The sequence below is a fragment of the Mustela nivalis genome (assembly GCF_964662115.1).
Source record: "Mustela nivalis genome assembly, contig: HAP1_SCAFFOLD_694, whole genome shotgun sequence".
NCBI lineage: Eukaryota > Metazoa > Chordata > Mammalia > Carnivora > Mustelidae > Mustela > Mustela nivalis.
The window spans coordinates 367,773-385,896 of NW_028135969.1; the positions used below are offsets into that span (position 1 = coordinate 367,773).

An 18,124-nucleotide genomic window follows, 5' to 3' on the forward strand; every position below is an offset into this window, starting at 1 on the left:
CGCTTGTTACTAGATTTTCCTTAACTTATTTATGTCTCAAAGATCTCCCCCCCCCCAAATATGGCCATACTCACAGGATCCATGGATAAGGATACAACAGTATCTTTTCAGGGCTACTGTTTAGCCCACTCGAGTATCTCAAGGGCTGATGGTGATGTGACCGACAACAGCTCTCATGGGCTGGTACCCATGCCCTAAGTTTACTTTAGAACAAGTCTACTTTGTGTGGTTAGGGGGATCATTGAAATCATATGCCCGCAGAAGCTTATTTTATTAACATTTACAAGGTATTGATACATATTACTCATTGTTTATTTGAACATTTTTCATTCACTATTCATTCCTGTGAACAACAGTTTATTAGAGTATCTATCTATAATAGGCCAGTCACTAGGCAGGCCCTGAGGATTTAATTAGATAGATGAATGGATGGAAGGATAGATTTCTTGAGACATGAACTGGATATGAAGATAAACGGGGAATCTACTATAGTCCAGTGTGACCAGGCCTTCAGTGGATATATTTGCCCAAGATTAGAAGAGCCAGAAATGTGCCCAGGAGATTAGAGGAAGCTTCACAGAAGAGGTACCATGCAAGCTAGATCATACGAGTTGAAAGGAGTTTATTTATTTTTTTATATAGATTTTATTTATTTATTTGACAGACAGAAATCACAGATAGGCAGAGAGGCAGGCAGAGAGAGAGGAAGCAGGCTTCCCACTGAGCAGAGAGCCTGATGATGCAGGGCTCGATCCCAGGACCATGGGATCATGACCTGAGACAAAGGCAGAGGCTTTAACCCACTGAGCCACCCAGCCGCCCCTGAAAGGAGTTTATTAAACAAGAGGAAGACATGCAGGCAACACCTGAGATGCTCCATGTATTCAAGCATAAGAGATTGTAGTGTTTTGGAAGAATGGTGAGAAAGTTAGTGTCCTGGAGCTGCAGGGTTCTCATAAGGAAGCAGTGGAAGTGAGACAGCTGTAGGAACCAGAAGCCAGCTTTTATTTAATACCCACAAAGGGGAAAATCGTATTAATCCCATTTTACTGGGAAATGAAGAGAAATTAGCATCACATACCTAGTTAAAAGGGGGACTTGTGCCCCGTTTTCTGCCTTCCCTTGTATCAGAGAGCAGCAGGCAGATATCCCTCAGTGTTCTTCTCCCGTGGTCTGCATGTTCTCCTTTGCTTGTGTCTTATTCCTCCAATATTGGGAGCCCTTTGATTTCTAGGAGGCCTGCCTTGTGCCTAGCATGTGCCCGTGGCCTGCCTTATACCTGGCGCCCCACAGGCATCGAGGAAATCTTTGCTAACTGAGTTTTATCACAGGAGAAATCCTGGATCAAGCAGGAGAGCCGGATAAAATTCTTCCTGAAGTCCTCTCTGACCTCAAGCTTCCAGACTGAGCTTGCTTTCATGGGAGGCTGAGATTTTCTTCTGGAGTCAAAATACATGGATACCGCCCGAAACCTATTGTTACTTATTTCTCTGGGGGCAGGGACGTATTTCCACACACAGCCCGCTCTCCATCTGTCACATGCTTTTTTATTGGTTTACACGATTACATCTATTTACGTTTGCCATTCACATGAATGCTGCTTTTTCATAATTCATAGAAACGTCGCACAAACTTAATCTGCAGTGAGAACTCAAACTTGACTAAAGCCAAGCGCCCTACCTGCGAATGTCTTTGTTCCTGATAGCATATCCTTTGGAGCCCTTTTCGGTGTCACATAGGTTCCAAATTCTCCTTTAAGGAGAGCCAGATTGAGGAAATCACTAATCTCTGACAGTTGTATAGATATAATTAAAGATGTACAAATTTAAAAATACCTGCTATCTCAAATTACTCTCTAAAAGAACAGGGAGGGGAGAGAGAGAGTTCTATTTAAAATGTCAGATACAGATGCATTAGGCCGGGTAGTCAAAGCACTGTATGTCTGTCACTCATGAAAACTGGCCATTAGGTCCATAAGTAGATTTTACAGGCTTCCACACAAGAACACATCCCACACATTTCAGCCACATAAAGATGAGGAGCCTGGATGGCAGCCGCTGACTCACTGGAAGGGAGCAGCCATTGGGAGGTGATAGTGAATGAGATGTTTGGAGTAAATCCACTGCACCTGGAGGCTGGATGTGGGGCTCAGGGAAGGGAGCACTCAGCAAGGTGGGAGAAGGGCGTAGCATTCCATCACAGCTCTGCCACGCAGCATCTACCTGAACTCTGGCCAGTCTCCTCATCTCCCTGAGTGTGGGTCCGTTTCCCCATCTGCAAAATGAAATAAGTAACAATCGTCTCAGCTGTTTCTACTTGCATGGGTGGTTGGGGGAGCAGATGAGGTTTACATACGTAAGCTGTTGATCTGTTGCTTGACATAGTCAAATGTATACCAGGAAGAGACAGCGCAGGTGATCGGAAAGCACGTTAAGAGTGCATCAGTGAGTGGTTTAGGCCTCTGCCTTTGGCCCAGGTCATGATTTCAGGATCCTGGGATCGAGCCCCACATTGGGTTCTCTGCTCAGCGGGGAGCCTGCTTTCCCCCTCTCTCTCTGCCTGCCTCTCTGCCTACTTGTGATCTGTCAAATGGGTAAATAAAATCTTTAAAAAAAAAAAAAAAAGACTGCATCAGGGAAGCACACAGAAAATGCCTGAGAGTAAAGCTGGACTTGGCCTCAGCTTTGATAGCGGAAAATCCAGCCAGGTGAGCAAGAGCCTGGGAGGTGGTGGGGACAGGGCTGGGAGGTAGATCCATTGTAAGACCTGCTCTCAAGATCTGAGCTCCATGCTTTGGGGTCCTCACTCTCTAGATTGAACCCTATTCAAGCACTTGGCATCTCTGATCCTCAGTCTCCCTCTCCACAAAATAGGTAAGATGATTCTATAATTACTTTCCCCACAGGACTGATGCAACATCAGCTAAAATCACATTTAAGTGTATGGAAATGGTGGTGTCAGCGTGAAGTTTATGATTGAAAATATCATGATCCCTTTGGAAAGGATCAGAGAGGCAGGTCTGGGTACCCATCCTCTCTTCTATTATTCATTCATTCATCCACTTACCTTATTCCATATTCCTTTTCAATTTACTTATTTCCTATGCTTCTTGTTTATTATTTGTCTTTCATCGATGGCATGTTCCAGGTAGGCAGAAATTTTGGGGTCTGTTCTGATCATTGAAATGTCCTAAGTGTCCAGAAGAGCTCCCATCACCTAGTAGGTGAACAATAGATATTTGGTGAGTTAGGTATGTTGTGGTTTAGGCATTATAATGGGAACAGGTACTGTGGTACCGAGGAAAGACTCTTTTCTTCAAAAAGTTCATAGTTTGTTTGGGGGTTTAGAGGGGAGACATAGGAACCGATGGGTCTAATGTAAAATGTTAAACACAGAGTGATATGTAGAGAAGTATGCTCCCCAGCTCTTTTATAATGTATGAAGAGGGTTTTCTCCCAGGTGGGGATTAGCCAGGGTTGGTGCACTCAGGGAGCTGGTGTTCCTGGTAGCTACAGTTGGCCCCTGGAGGTATAGGGCAGTAATCATAGTATTGGAATGAAGCACACTTGAGTTTGAACACAGACCCTACCACCATCACACAGCTGTGATCTTGAGTAAGTAATCACTCTGAGTCCCCCTTCCTTCTCCTGAAAAGCTTTGTGAAGATTCAGTAAGAAAAAAAAAATGTAACAAAAACCATGGACACAAAAGCCGGCTCTTCTTGAATGGCTTCCAGTCCACCCACCATTCCTTTGCCTTTCTCTCCAAACCTGAAAGAAATACAGCTTTTCCAGGTATTTCATTTGTGAGATAGTTTTTTTTTCTCGGTCTCTCATATTACCAGTGAGGTCTAGCATCTTTTTTCCTTCTCCTACTGTGGCTGTTCCCACCATCCCTACTTCTCCTAGAACACCCCCACCATGGCCACTGTCGCTCCTGTGCCTTCCCTGTCCTCAGCTTCCCCTGGGAGCAGCCCCGCGCCCTTCTATGATTACCACCTCCTGTCCCTGCCACGATCAGCCCTTGTTAATGAGCACTTAACTAGTTAGGCATTGCACAAAGCATTTTGTATTAATCATTTAATCATCACAACACTTGAGGAAAAAAGGTGTTATGTCTCATTCGACAGATGATGAACCTTAGACTCAGTGAGTTCACTCATTTCCCAGGTCACAATGCTTTTGAGAGATGGATGCCAGCGAGAACCACTCTCTAGTCCGTGATCTCCTTGAAGGAAAAGAAGCCTCACACTGGCACATGGTGGAGCTCACAAAATTCTTACTGCCTGGACAAGGGCACCATGCTCAAGTCTGTGGTGTTGAGACACCTGGGAGGTGGTACCTGTATTTCTAGGATCAGAGAGAACGCCATCCCAGGGACCTCCCCTCTTACACTCTGGCTGGGAGCAGAGGTGTGAGGGTGGTGGGTTCCTGCCCACTGCAGCCAGAAGAGGCTCTGGGTCCTCTTGATCCCATTTTACATTATGGGTTCAATACCTTACCATGGGGGAAGCCTTGCCCCCGGTGGTCAGACTAGATGCAAATGAGCCTCTTAGAGATGCAAATGAATTTCCTACAGAGAGCTCTGGATAAGAGCTGAAAAGATGTGTGTGACTAAAAGCAGGGACTCCTGGAAAAAAAAAAAGGAAAAATTCCTTTTGGGACTTGCCGGCTAATTAGCTATAGCAGCCCTCCTTGGTGGCCAACCTGCTGATGTGGGCAAACCTGTGGGTTTGGTGCTTAGTCTTCATCCTCATGGCCAGCTCTGGGGAGAAGCATCTGAGGCAGGAGCACAGGCCCTGGGCTCAGAGGTTCTTAGTCACCTGTAAGAGGGTTGGTAAGAGTTCTAGACGAGAAGCAAAACTTTTCTGGGACTGCTTTGCCTAATTGTTGTATCTGACGTGATTCCAACCCAACATGCTTGCTTCAGATGTGGTTCTGCCACATAAAGCTGTGTGACCTTGGGTAGATCATTTTAATCTGTCTGGGCCTCAGTTTCCTGATTGGTGTGATGGGAATAATAATCTTCATGACAAGAGTGGTCCTGAATATTGACGAATAGAAGCTGTGTGTTGACATCCTTTTCTCCCCTCTCTGACAGCTGTTCTTGGATTCCATCTGTTTTAATGGTTCCTTCCTCTGTTTACCTGCTGAAAAACAACCCTCACCCCCAAATCATTCTCTCTTCCTCCCCCAACCAGTAAACCCGCTTGAGGGTAGTGGTGATGCCTCTTTGATTTCCATTTGCTCAGTGCATGAACTAGATAGGTGAGAGATGGCTAATGAATGAGTTGACTGTTGGTGTCCCCGCCATTCCATACTTAAAGGCCATGATAACATTTCTGTACCATGCTTCTGTTCGGAAAAGTATTTTTAACGCCCACTCGTTATGTAATTGGCATAAGCATCTGTGATAATTTTACCACTTTGCAGGTGAGGAAGTTCCAGTTTCCTGAGGTGGGTGGCATGGCTTGTCCAAGGTGACCCTCCTGGTACCTGGCATGGCTCACACTTCATTCACTAGTCAGCAAGTATTCACCGGGCACTTCCTGGTGGCCAGTGATCTGGGTCTTTCCTTTTTTTTTTTTTTTTTAAGATTTTATGTATTTGATAGAGAGAGAGAGATCACAAGTAGGCAGAGAGGCAGGAAGAGAGAGAGGGGGAAGCAGGCTCCCTGCATGATTCCAGGACCCTGAGATCATGACCTGAGCCAAAGCAGAGGTTTAACCCACTGAGCCACCCAGGTGCCCCAAGGTGGTGCCTTTCTTATTCTCTTCCTTTCTTCCCCAGGGTAGCCACATTCTTCTGGGACCAACACTTCAGTGAGCAGTTCCCAGCTGCTTGGGACCCCCAGTTGTAGATGGGGGCCGCTACCTTCATGGAGCTGATGTTCTGTAGTGGAAGCAGAGAGCAGACAGAAATAGTACATTTGTTAAATAAGTAAATTATTGAGAATTTTAGAAGGTAATCACTGATATGGGGGCGGGGGAGGGAAAGGGCTCTGAGACCTTTGGAAGAACTCTTCATTTCTAATGTCTCTTACTAGAAAAAGAAAGTTACTTTGTCATTGATTGTGTCCCTCTCCACACTCTGAGAAAATGTATGCCTGGTCCCCAAGGATTTCAAGATGAAGAATTATGTCTGTAGGCTGACTGTTCCTTGCAGAGTTAGAGGGGGCTGGTGGAGGCCGCAGCAAACTACAAGAGGGCCAGAATTTACCAGTGTGTATGAACAGATTAGGAGGGTAGGAACAGTAATCTTAAATACAGCTAACAGTTATTAAGCACTTACTACATACCAGCCACTGATCCAAATTCCTTATATATAGCAACTCATTGAATCCTCACAGTAAGCCCTTCTGGTAGTGCTTATCATGGCCCTATTTCATGGAGGGGGAGACTATGGCACAGAGAAGCTAATAACTTGCCCAAGTTCACACAGCAGAAGATAGCCGAGCAAGCCCAAGGTGGTTGTTTCTTGGCTCTTTTAACCATGCTACTATGCTGCAGGGTGGAAACCAGCCCCCTTTAAACAAAGGAGCTGGCATGGTGTGGCCTGAGAACTGCCAGGGTCCTACTGAGCAGACAGGCCATGGAGTGATGGGGGGTAGATGTGCAGTGAAGTCAGCTCAGATATGAGAAAAACCAAGAGCACTGGATATCTTGAATCATACTTTTGGCCTATACTTCCCTGTGCCTTGGTTTCCTTATCTGCACCATGGAAAGGGATTAGCTTAGAGGATCATCTAGAGGCCCTTTGCCATGGAGCCTCCGGAACTAGGAGGGCTGTGCCATCTCGTCAGCTCTGGACCGTCAGGTCATAAGCCCTGAGTGCAGACCAACTTAGTTTGAATTGGTGGCTCTCCCTTTTGCTAGGGCAGGGCACATGGCTTGAATAAATAGCTTACCTTGAACAATTCGAGCTTCAGTTTCATCATCTGTTAGATGGGTGCACTGAAAGAGCCCTGGCCACAGGGTTGTTATGAAGATAAAATGATGTCATGTGAGGGGACTCTGTACTGTACTGCCTTGCTCTCAGGCCCTGGTGGCTTGATCTCATCATAACATTGTGAGGACTCTGAGGGCCAGCCACTGGCAGGACAACAATTAGCAGAGAAAAGAGTTTCTCTTAAAACCGGCTAATAGTTTTCTTTACTACTTCTTGCACACTAATTTCACTGTGAGACCCAAGTACATTACAAACTACAGCACCTTCCCACATGGGTGCTCTGCCTCTGCTCACCAGGAACAGGCAGGGCCTCAGACCTCCTAGAACTTTCCCCTGGCTTCTCACTCTTTAGGTCTGTGTACATGTCATTTGCTCAGCCTGTAATGTTTTCTGCATCTTTCAAGGTCAACTTAGTCCTGCTACTCATTCTGGAATCAGATGTTCTGATGGCTTACCCCAGTTGAATTAGTCACTTTGTTCTCTTCTCTCCTAGGGTATTCTGCTTCCCTCCCCATAGTCCTCATTTCACTGTGCTTTAATCACCTCTTTACTGCTTTGCCTGTTGTCTAAACTGTGAATCTCCTGAGAACAAGGACTGGCTCTGTGTTCATTATCTCTGCAGCCGGTGCTTAATATGTTTTATTGGCTGAATGGTCCACAAACTGAAAGAGGTCACACCAGGGATGGGATGCAAAGAGCACCCTAAGCAGGGAAGGCAGAGACCAAAGGACAGAGAGGTGGCACAGGGAGTTTTGACTCTAGCCTCTGTTAAGCAACAGCTGAATGTGTACCATCCTCCAGATGCCCATTATCTGTGCTGTGTCGCTCTCCGAGGTGCTGAACCAGAATCACACAAACATCTTGTGAATCTCACAAACACCTTCTAAGGAAGTGAGAAAGTAGAATTCATTTTTTGTAGCATGAGAAAATGAGACATCAAAGGTGCTGAACCTGCATGTTTGGGGGTTGATATAGTTCGCTCCCCAGCTCCTAAGGAGTCAGTACAGAATATACCCGCCTCACCATGCCTGCACCTCCCCTTCTCTTCTGACATCCTTCTGACATGTCTCTGCCACCCCTGCCCCACCTCCCACCTTCCCACTCTCATCTACTTATGACTCGATGTGTCACATTCAGGTTTGCAGATGATTTTAGAAATGGAGAGTGAGCAAATCCAGTTGAACAATTTAACCAGATTCAAACGGATTTGGATCATTTGCGTAACTGGGCTAGCAGATGGCAAATGTACTTCAAAGTACAAAAATGTAGACTAATTGTAAGAGGAGAAAGCAAAGCAGTTTATGGGTGAGGGAAGAGATTTGGGAGACAAGCTCATTGAAATCATTACCTCAGTGTGTTAGGACAAGCAGCACAACTCTGGGTAACAGAGGCAGATCAAATAGAGTACTCTGGTGACTTCTTGCTGGATGGAATGCAGGAGAGAGGACCTGTCTTCTTGAAGTAAGAAAGGAAACAATTGATGGAGAGAAGGATCTAGGGAGGATGATGCTTGTCTGGGCAGAAAAGCCATCATGGTCACTTTATGGGTTCATGTTTCTCCTGTTCCTGTCTTACCTATGGCCCCTTGGTGAGAATCTGTTTCTCCCTGAGCCTCACTTTCCCTTACTGTAACATGAGCAGACTGGTGTATACTTTCCTGTTGCACTGAAGAATTTATGAGATCATGGATGTGAAAAATGCATGCAACTTGTTTGGAAACCTATGAAATTCACTCTTATGAATATAATTCTATGTTCACAATGCCCCTCCCCCAAATCCAGTGTTTTCAATGACTGGAAATTGGAAAGTGGTTGTGTGCTAGCATGATAGACCAAATGATGACCCCTCTCCCAAATATCCTTGTACTGATCCCAAGAGCCTGTGAGATGAGACATGGAAGATGGGATTAAATTAGGCATCTTGAGGTGCAGAGATTATCCTGAATTATCAAGGTGGGGCCAAAATGTTGTTACAAATGTCCTTTTAAGAGGAAGACTGAGGGCTTTTTGACTTAGAAGAAGGAGACTGGAGTGATGTGGCCACCAGCCAAGGAGTTCCAGTAGCCAGCAGAAGCTGGAAGAGGCAAGAATAGAATTCCCTCCCTCCAGAGCCTCTGGAGGCAGCAGAGCTTTGCTGATAACTTTGATTTTGGCCAAGTGAAACTGAATTTAGACTTCTGGCTTCCAGAACTCTAAGAGAATAAATTTTGGTTGTATTAAGACACCAAGTTTGAAGTAATATGTTATCACAACTGTAGGAAAAGGGAATTTGACCAATACAGAAGAGATCTGGATGAATCCAGGCTCTGGTTTTCCCTTCTGTGGAACCCTGGGTCATCTCTCTTGACTTGTTTTTCATCTTTAAACTGGAATAATAATAGTATATTCCTTTATATGGATTATTGGGAAGTTGCAAAATAGATAATGCATGTACCCTCTCCACCACAGATATATTTAAGAGAAAAAAAAAAAAAGCTAGGCATAGTTTTAGGTTTTGAATCAAGCAGTATTTATCAGCACTCAGAATTACAGAGAAGCTGACAGGGTACAATTTTGGAGCATGAAGGTAATACTCAGTATTAAAGAGGCAGCTGGAGTGTTGGTGACATCTTGACAGCGTGTCTATAGGAGGCAGGACCATGACCACCAAAAAGGGTGTCAAGTCCGGCTCCTGCCCTAGAGAAGGTTGGGGTTCTAGGAAAGGCAATCCAGCAGAACCTAAGGGCTAGCACCATAACTGAGAGACGGGGATATCTCAGGTTAGGAAAACAGGATTTTGGTTAAGGACTTCATCCTGGGTCTCAGGTGTGATTGCTAGTGAAGAAAACTCAGGGAAGACTGCTGGGCCCAGATCCTTAGTTTCTAAGGACATCGTAACACCAGGTCCTAAGATTCTGAATTCACTGGTATAAATTCTGCATCCATCAGAGTGGGTCTAGTCCAGGAACAGTGGCTGCTAGGATGCCAGGGATTACTCAAGGCTGCTTTAGAAATTAGGTCACCAAGTCAAAGAAATCTGAGCTGAACCTAGGTGCTTCCAAGGTGCTTTTCAGTATCTGAAAAGACCAATGACATCTAGAAAATTGAGTGCAAGATGGGTACAAATAAGAAGCTCTAGCTAAGATTGTGGATAGAGTCAGAGCCTGATGAACTTGGTGTTTACAAGTGTGGTGCTGACTATGGCACAGGGAGGCTCTGATGAATAAATATGAAAAATGCAGACCAGAAAGACTGAGCAACTTGCTTAAAGACTTGGCATATTAAGTACAGAACTGGATCTAGAAACTTTATCCTTTGCCAGATTCTTAAACTGATCAAATATGATTCTGTTTTAAGGTCTTACAAACTCTTTGCTCTTGAATTTAGAAAGATTTGTTCAAGATCCCATCTCTGTTGTAATCAGTATCCAACATTTAACAACTCCTGTGCTCTATGATTATATGGCAAGTTTTTTACCATCATTTAAGGAAAGAATGTTCAGGGAGAAAGGGAGGATTCTAGGAATAAAAAGTAATTAAACATAGTAAGTCTCTTGAGATTAGCCATTAATTTGGATGAGAAATGTAAAATTGCCTTTAAAGTAAGAAGGGATAATATCAAATGATTGTAATATCCAGCCTGGGAGGTATCATGCTGGTAACATTGCACAAGGCAGGATAATACATGTGGCAGTTCCCTGATTTTTGTAGGATAAATGATGTTGGTTTCATTTCACTGCTGAATTAAGATACACATTTCATAAACGGCACGTTAAGGCAAATGTATCAGAATTGCACCTAAAGAGCTGAATAGCCAGGAAATGGCAGCCCCAACTTCAGCGTGTCTGGTGTCTCTCTCCTCATCATCCCCAAGGCCCTTTGTTGGGTTTGGGTTCATACTGGGGAATCTCTGGGAGGGTTGGCTAATCACACCCCTTCTCCCCATGCATTTGGAGCCAAATACAAACCAGACACAGGGACCAGATAAAGATAAAATACCCTCATGTTGCTGGCCACGCTGGACTGGAGCATGTGGTTTGGCTGGAAGGCTGGAATCAGGCCGCCTTCTACCAGCCCCTCCTTGACTTGGAGACCTACTTGAGTCAAAATGAGGTCTGTAGAGCTGGAAGTCACCCAGCCCCCCACCCGTCAGAGAGATAAGGACAGCAGCCCCCTCCCATCCTCTCTGTGTTTCCTCTGCTAACACGCACAAGGAAAGGGCTTGCCCTGGTTGGCTGGACAGTAGTGTGCTCACACCCCTCTTGCAGATCCAGAAGTGGAAAAACCCCACATGGACTGAGCTCCAGTTCTCACAATTGTACCCAGTCTCCAGGATCCCATAACTCACTCCTCTTCTTAAGGGAAGCAGCAGGAGGGGTGGAGGAAAGAGACAATACCACCTTCCCATTGTTTGAAAGAGATGAGGGTCTCCATTTTGTATGGGCTGCCACCCTCCTCCCTTCAGACTCCATCCATCTGTCCATCTGCCTGGCCCTTGGCTGCCTGATTTCATGTGCCTAAAACACAATACTTGTCCTACCACTCCCCTGCTTCCCAGTCTTTCAGGTTGGCATGGTTTTAAGCTCTTTAGTGATATGCCTACAATCTGCTCCCCTATTTCATGGATACACCCCAGTCCTTGTCAACTATTGTTGATGGCTCCTTAAACAGAGGCTGCTCTCTCTCAGCCCTGATCCTTTGCCTCTAATGCAACCCCCCATTCTCCTGGTTAAGGTGCCCTTCAATTCAGAGACCAAACATCTGTATTACTCTCCACAGCATTTCCCCACTCAGTGTATTTCTCTGTCTCTTCAATTAGATATGTGAGGCCTCACATTTGGCATATAGTAGGTACTGGTGATTTTTGGTTGGCTACGTCAGTGAATGAACATTTGGAAAAAATAGAGCAATAAGCCTACCATTCTAAAGAAGGATCTCAACATGATTTTTAGGTTTGTTTTGTCTTTTTGTTTTCATGGAAATAAGTTTCTTAATGTCACTTTTCAGCATTTTTTAAATTTTTTTATTTGGGGGGGGAGAGAGCGAGCACAGGCAGACAGAACGGCAGGCAGAGGCAGAGGGAGAAGCAGGCTCCCTGCTGAGCAAGGAGCCCGATGTGGGACTCGATCCCAGGACGCTGGGATCATGACCTGAGCCGAAGGCAGCTGCTTAACCAACTGAGCCACCCAGGCATCCCTTTTCACCATTTTGAAGATTTCTTTAAAATAGTCATGAGTGTTTCCTTTGCTGTGCAAAAGCTTTTGATCTTGATGAAGTCCCAAAAGTTCATTTTCGCTTTGGTCTCCCTTGCCTTTGGAGACGTGTCTGTCAAAGAGGTTACTGCCTATGTTCTCCTCTAGGATTTTGATTGATTCCTGCCTCACCTTGAGGTCTTTTATCCATTTCGAGTTTATCTTTGTGTATGGTGTAAGAGAATGGTTGAGTTTCCTTCTTCTATACATAGCTGTCCAATTTTCCTAGCACCATTTATTAAAGAGACTGTCTTTTTTCCCACTGGATATTTTTTTCCTGCTTTGTCAAAGATTAGTTGGCCATAGAGTTGCAGGTCCATATGTGGCCTCTCTGTTCTACTGGTCTATGTGTCTGTTTTTGTGCCAGTACCGTGCTATCTTGGTGATCAAAGCTTTGTAGTAAAGCTTGAAATCAGGCAACATGATGCCCCCAGTTTTGTTTTTCTTTTACAACTTTTCCTTAGCAATTTTGGGTCTTTGCTAAAATTTCCATACAAATTTCAGGATTGTTTGTTTCCAGCACTTTGAAAAATGTCAGTAGAATTTTGATTGGAATGGCATTGAAAGTATAGATTGCTCTGGGCAGTATAGACATTTTAACAATGTTTATTTTTCTGATCCATGAGCATGGAATGCTCTTCCATCTTTTTGTGTCTTCTTCAACTTCTTTCATGAGTGTTCTGTAGTTCCTCAAGTACAGATCCTTTACCTCTCTGGTGAGGTTTATTTCAAGGTATCTTATGGTTCTTGGTGCTATAGTAAATGGAATTGATTCTCTAATTTCCCTTTATGCTGAGTGAAATAAGTCAAGCAGAGAGTCAGTTACCATATGATTTTTCTTACTTGTGGAGCTAAGGTCAACATGGAAGACACTGGGAGATGGAGAGGAGAAGGGAGTTGGGATAAATCAGAGGGGGAGACAAACCATGAGAGACTGTGGACTCTGAGAAACAAACTGAGGGTTTTGGAGGGGAGAGGGGTGGAGGGATGGGTGAGCCTGCTAGTGGGTATTAAGGAGGGCACATATTGCATGGAGCACTGGGTGTGGTGCATAAACAATGAATCTTGAAACACTGAAAAAATAAAGTTTACATATCCAAAAATTAAAGGAAAAAGGAAAATAGTTGTGAGTTTTTTTATGATTATCAGCGGAATCAAGTAGAATAAGAGCCCTCACTTCATCTAAGGTCCTTCATAGTAAGCTACGTGAGTTCTCAATCCAGTACTTAGAGTACGCAGACTGGTTTTACTCAGCTGTGACTGTATCCTCTCTGCGACAGAATCACATAGGGGACTGTGGGCCATGGGCCAGGTTTGCACAGATAATTAGTCAGCAGTGGATGGAAGTTTTTTTAAGTACAAGGGGAAGGACCAATGAATGTATCTTTATAACAGGGATAAATGGAATTTCTCCTTTTATTAAGTCTGCTCTTTTAAGTGATAGAGAACCCTTCTTTGAAGTCTTTGCCTCTCTGATACTGGGGAACAATGGCTGTGATTATCTTTAAGGACTTAAAGGGAAAGCAAGACTGCTTGAGTTGTGCCTCACTTTCATCTCCTCTCCTGACTGTCTGTCCCTTTCTGGGCAGGTTTGCATGGAGCCTGCAGGCTGCAGGGCTCCTAGGACCAAGGTCATTCCCTATTAGGGCCTCTGCATCAGCCTGCCCCTCCCAAATCCTCTGATCACATAGAATTCCAGCATTTTCTGTTTCTGAAATCATTGTCTACAAACAAAAAAAGAAAACTTCTCTCAGCAGGTTTTGTTGGGAAGAAAAGGGTTTCAGGGTCCAGAAGAAAAACATTTCCTTTTTATTTCAATAACCCAGTTAAGAGGGAAGGGTTTGTTTGTTTGTTTAAATTCTTTTGCTTTGGTTTCTGTTGAAACTGATCTGTTCAAAGTCCTGAAATGAGGAAATCCAGGGGGCTGTGGTTATAAGCAGTTGTCTAATGATATCTTTTTGTCTCCTCTTTGTGTTTACACTTCTTACTGGCTGCTGTATAAAATGCTAAACCTTTAGATTCTTCATTTATAAAGTTATTCAGCTCTAGCAGGCTGGATAGTTTTTAAATGTTGTACTAAAGGAGCCAGCTGGTTATAAGATGAAGGTATCTCCTCACAAAATAATTCCATAAATTTTGCTATTCCAATAGCTTCTAAGGACACTTTTGATTAATAGTGAGATCAAGGCAATATGGTGCCTGGCTTCTCAGGAATGACCATTTAAGCTGGCAGCCCCAAACCCATTTTTTTCTTCTTGCAACAAGACCTTTCACTCCCAAAGATGTTTCAAGTTTACACAAACATTTGACTGTTTAAGCTAGCATATTCTAGCAACTGTCATTCACAGTAAGATTTGGTGGCTTTCTTTGGTGGCCGGCCCATAGTGACTTATGGCCAACTGCACATCTCAAGGTCTTCATTTAAAATAATATATGATTTTTTCTTCATATATATATGATATATGATATATATATGATAATATAATGATAACACATTTTATTTTTCCAACCAACTAATGCTATCCCTTCTCTTGGCTCCCCACACATACACAGCGTCACCACACACACAACTTCTGAGCTCTGCTATGGTAAAAAGAGTGTGAACTTTGAAACCAGGAAGACCCACATTTAAATCCTGGGCCTGAAAAATGCTGCCTGGATGACTTTAGCCAAGTTACCTCACCTTTTTGGGTTTCAGATTTCTCATCTGTAAAATGAGGAATAGAAGTATTCTCCTTAAAGGGATAACATAAAATTATACATATAAAGCATGTCATAATTTATTGGAACAAAAAAATTAAATAAATGTATTTTCTAAAATAATGAATCAGTGAAGAACTGTTGACTGGTGCATGAATCTTAGCTTTGGACCTAATATTCTATAATGATGAACAAGTACAAGCTATAAAAAGCTATAGATTCTTAATAGAATGTAAGGAAAGAGAAAATCTTAGAAAGATTTGCTGGAATGAGTCTGTTTTAAGTGAACTTTATTGGAACCCAGCTTTTTGTGCCTGTGCAATAGGAAAGTCTCAGAAAGAACTCTCTGAATTTTCCCTTAAAAGATTTTAGAATATGATCAAAGGAAGAAGATAAATATTATAGTTTTTAATATATTTACTGGTCCCCCCAGGTCCTGACCTCCATACATTAAGTACTTCCTTTGTTTAAGAAATTTCATTTCTTAATAGTTGTAGCCTGAATGCAAAAGATATTAAAAGTTTATTGGCATAAATAATTACCCCACCAAACATAGAAAGATTGGTGTACTATATTCTGCCAGTTGAGGTGAGGGACTAACATTTGTCTCCATGCAAAATTCCTGCAAACCACATGGTCCAAGACGATGAATTTTATCTTAGCAAGGGCATGGATCTAGTTCAACTGTGCTACCAACTAGTTCTGTGGTCTTGAGCAAGCACTTTTATTTTGACGTCCTTTCCAGTTGAGTTCAGGACAGCAGAAGTTTCCTGTGTTATTGTGTGCCAGTCCTGATTCTGGGCACAAGACCTAAAGGCAAATAAAGTAAAGGCAAATATCTGTACATTCCCAATTATAACTTGCCAAATGCAAAAGAGAAAATTAATGCAAGGTATGGAAGAGTAGGATACGTTTTAGATTAAAACATAGATTATCAGAGCAGTGCAAATAGAAGAGGAAATGCCTGGGCACAATTTTGAATGGAGCCAGAAGTTGTCAGATGCAGAATGTGAGCTGGTGGAGGAGGAAGTGAAAAGAGCACAAGGACATTCTGGGTAGAAGGTTAATGTGTGCAAAGTAAGGAAAAGGCATGGTACATTCAAATCAAATCATAACTATTTGGTTAAGAGCTTCACAAGAGTGGGGAACTTTGTTTTGTACAGGGATATATTCCCATCTCCTAGCATAAGGCCCGAGACATGGTACTCAGTAAACAAATAAATAATGGAGTAAATAAATTGGCATATATTTTTCTCTATATATCCAAGGTCCTTATCAGAATTCAGTTACTCTGTTCCTTTGACGATTTGTCTAATTTTCCCAGCTAGACTGTCAGTTCCTCACCACAAAACTCTTGGAAGGCCTTCTCTAGACACCTGACAATTGAATAATTGATCCAAGCCTGAAGTGCTAATTGAAACCTTTGTGGAAGGTCTGACTTGGCAGTGCCCATATCTAGGGATCACGAACTTGACGTACCTCTCTTGTTTGAGGGAAAGCAGAAATCAGGTGGGTTAATTCTGAGAATTACCCTGGGAAGTACAATAGTGAAGCCAACACAGCATCTGTAAGAAATGCAACTGGGGGGTGCCTGGGTGGCTCAGTGGGTTAAGCTGCTGCCTTCGGCTCAGGTCATGATCTCAGGGTCCTGGGATCGAGTCCCGCATTGGGCTCTCTGCTCGGCAGGGAGCCTGCTTCCTCCTCTCTCTCTCTGCCTGCCTCTCTGCCTACTTGTAATCTCTTTCAAATAAATAAATAAATCTTTAAAAAAAAAAATGCAACTGGGTTTCCTAAGGAGGAAGAAAAGTGTTAGGGACTCGTTGGAGATTAAATAACATCCATTTGCCATAATGAGGGCCTGAGCAAGCGCAGAAACCTGTGGTTAAAGAAAATCACAGCTTCTCCACTCCCAGCACAACTGTGGGTGTAGGGGACCTTCCTGTTTCATTATTCTGAGGAAAAGCATTATCGGGGAATTGCCAAGACTTGAGCGTCTAAATCAATATGTGCTGAGAGTTACCAAGCAGGAAAGCCAGAAACTATAATACTTTGAACACTATTTTTAGAGTCAATTTTGAGAAAGTCCATGAATTCAAATTCAAGGACACATTTTCAGTGCTGGCACTCGTTAGCCGATACCATCACGCGTTTGTTCTTTTTTCTTTTTCTTTCTTTCCTTTTAGAAGTGTTTAACGAGTCTACACTATTTGCCAAGCACTGTCCTTGCTCTGTGGCATGCTCAGTATGTGGACCCTGCCCTAAAGGAGGGTAAATTCGTGTGAGGGGAATTCCAGCCACTCTCGAATGTGTAATCATTCAAGAAAAATTGGAGTTAACTTCCTGCTCATGTAATGGTCCTGGGCAAAGGAACCACTTGCTAAGCATTTTGTTTCTGTGTGGTCATTCAGGAATGCAGACCTAAGGAGGCTCTGCCGTTTTCTACAAGTAGGTCCAAGGGATCTTCCTGGGGCTGGTCTCCATTCCAGATGGTTAGAAGAGACAAAGGGAAGAAAAAAACATCCACCGGGGTCTTTCTGGGCCAGGTTCTAAGGCGGCACTCATCATCTTCACTTGGGTAGAATGCATCTGCCTGTGACAGAGGATGAGAAATGTGGTCTGGCTGTGCCCTGCGGACTGGTTAGGGGGTGCTGCAAGTCTCTGCCATCACGGTCTACTATAGAGAACAATAAGTCAGATTCCACGGCAATACAAGAGAAAGGAGAATCAGGTAGATTTACTGACTACGAGGTCAGCCGTTTGCTTCCCCATGAATTAGAGCATTCTGGCCCTCAAGGCAAAATTTCATGGGTTACATATCATTATCTTCACTTTACAGAAAAAGAAAGGGAGACTCAGAGTGTTGCAAGCAACTTTTGATAGTGCTCATTTGAAGCCATAGATGAAAAGTAAACAGAACATTTGCAGTCCCTGTGTCCCCAATTTGCAGGGAAATTAATAGTGTTCTCACTGGTCAAAAATAACAATGCAACAAATACTTCTCCAGACAGGGTTTTCAGCTAGTGATCACCGTTCTTGCTCTAACATTCCCTCTACCATGTTTTTGGTGATGTATGACTTCCCATAGAAGTTTACGTGGTGATACTCAGCTATAAAGCATGGACCAAAGACTCATCACTCTGTCATTTCTTTGCCCATCTATCCATCTTTCCTTCATTGGTTGGTCCATTCCTTTTTTTTCCCTCAACCACATCGAATATTTACTGTGCCCATTTTATGTGCCCAGTACT

The 18,124-nt window shown here is 43.5% G+C and overlaps 1 long non-coding RNA gene across 2 annotated transcripts; it reads right to left on the reverse strand.

Annotated features, from left to right (window-relative positions):
- Nucleotides 1–252: 252 nt before the first annotated feature.
- LOC309857424 lies at nt 253–6,978 on the reverse strand. 2 transcript variants are annotated; one of them, XR_014307707.1, is made up of 7 exons: nt 6,907–6,978; nt 5,761–5,891; nt 5,423–5,574; nt 4,725–4,822; nt 3,698–3,770; nt 3,067–3,216; nt 253–2,274 (listed from the first exon to the last, which is right to left on the reverse strand). It is a non-coding gene; the product is annotated as an uncharacterized lncRNA (long non-coding RNA). The 2 variants fall into 2 exon arrangements; XR_014307708.1 differs by having other exon boundaries at nt 4,707–4,822.
- Nucleotides 6,979–18,124: the final 11,146 nt, after the last annotated feature.